This window comes from Notothenia coriiceps, unplaced genomic scaffold (assembly GCF_000735185.1).
Source record: "Notothenia coriiceps isolate Sejong01 unplaced genomic scaffold, NC01 NC01_scaffold00034303, whole genome shotgun sequence".
Taxonomy (NCBI): Eukaryota; Metazoa; Chordata; class Actinopteri; order Perciformes; family Nototheniidae; genus Notothenia; species Notothenia coriiceps.
In genome coordinates, this window is record NW_011367004.1 from 11936 (window position 1) to 13929 (window position 1994).

A 1994-nucleotide genomic window follows, 5' to 3' on the forward strand; every position below is an offset into this window, starting at 1 on the left:
AGGTAAGAGCCCTCCTGCATGCCTGTAGAGACCACTGTGTACAAAACACATACTAGTAGTGTAGTGTTTATTTTGCAAAACCAGGGCTCTCGACTAACTTTTTTCACCATCCTCCCGGAACCGTCCCGAAATACAATCTAAGCCGTCCCGAAATTAATGTGGACCGTCCCGAAATTTAAAATATTAGTTTTTCTACATTATCATTAGCTAGAATCATTCAAAGTGAGCTTTAACATAAATAAAACATCATACAAATCATTAGATGATAATTCATCAACCTTTTTATTTGAGTAAATCAGTCAATCACATGAACAAAGGCCAAATATATTTAAACAAACGAGAAAATTACTCTAATATTGAATCCAATCAAGTCCCATCCAATTAACAAAAAAATCCAACACTCTGTCCTGAAGACAGAACCCAGAGTAACCACTAACCAGGATGACAGTCTGTAACACAGTCAGTCACCTTTACAAACTGCCCCGCCCCCTCGCACACAGACGGGAGAGAGAGATCTCGTCTGGATTGGAAAGCTCGAAAATACATCATAGACGCATGTTGTAGTCTTATTGCATATTAGAAACGGAGTTGGCGAAACTAAAACTGCGATATAATGTTTATGTAGCAATAATACATATGAGATATTTTCTAAATGTCTCCAGTACCGATAAAAAGGCCGATAACGTCGGAGCTTAACGTTACCACGGTCTTTAATAATTCAGCCCCTGGGCCCGTTTAATACCGGGGCTCGGTACCCATCCCTAGTTATGTAACATATTTTCCTTTATGATTTGAGAAGGAAAGCAACACAGATATCATTCCAAAGCTCATCCTCCCCTCTTTTAAACAGTGTGTATAACTCTAAATCTGATCAGCTCTTTCAGACAGATGTTATCATCGACAGCAGCTCTCATTTTCTTTGACCCCTGTGTGACCCCTTGCCTTCTGCAGAAACACTTTTACATAATGTGTTGACACAGGCCTGATAAAGGAGCTGTTATCCTCTCCGCTGCATCAGGCCATATTTGCTGTTCAGAGATCAGAGAAAGTGAGCGCAGAGAAAAGATTTACATACAGTCAATATTTGCTTTTAAACTGTACAGCTGCAGCGTGTCGGCTTTTAGAGACTGCTGAAGAAATAAGTGGTTAAAGCTGAGCATGAATGATGAGTCACTTTCTGAGACTTTCTGCGTACTTTCTCACGCCACTTACTCAAGAACAGGACTGCTTCTTCTGTGGTGGAATATAATGAAGAACATTCACTTATTTATATAAATTTTAGAAGGATATGAAAATAAGCTTTCTCGTGTAGTTCAATATATAGCTTTTATTAGTAGATATGAACTTAATCCCCTCGTTCTGTTTAGACATTTTATTTATCTTGCCTTGTTTAAGATTTTCTGCCTCTGAAACAATCTCCGATGCCCTTCATTTTATTATTTTTATTGTACAAAGTTCAATTTAATGATACCTCTACTTCACTTTTTTTTTACTCTATTTACTATTTTATTTATTTTATTTATTTTATTTATTTTATTTATTTTATTTATTTTATTATTCATGTATTTTATTATTTTAAAGTATTTATTATTATGTTTTTATTTATGCATTTATTTAATTTGTCTTACATAATATTACTACTTTTCCTTAAGTACAAATCTAAGTACTTCTTCTACCTCGGGTTCAAATGCACCATCCTGACACACACAATCTCCTGCCCATGTTTTATAATCAGGAAGGAGGTTGGTGAGTATAAACAAAATGAATCTTAAATCTCTCCACTGCGCCCATTTTGATCTTAATGTTGGTATTTGATTACTCACAGTGAGTTACGACCAAATTTGGTGCTGCAGACGGGCAGGCTGCATATCTGAGCTCTGAGTCACTGACAGAGACGCGTCTTCAAGTGGAAACATTCGTGTGTGTGTGTGTGTGTGTGTGTGTGTGTGTGTGTGTGTGTGTGTGTGTGTGTGTTGAAAAAGTCATGTTAAATC

The 1994-nt window shown here is 36.7% G+C and overlaps 1 protein-coding gene across 1 annotated transcript in view; it reads left to right on the top strand.

Moving 5' to 3' along the window:
* Nucleotides 1-1994, top strand: part of LOC104962075 (extended synaptotagmin-2-B-like) — a 26387-nt gene that overhangs the window by 6777 nt on the left and 17616 nt on the right. The window lies entirely within an intron of this gene.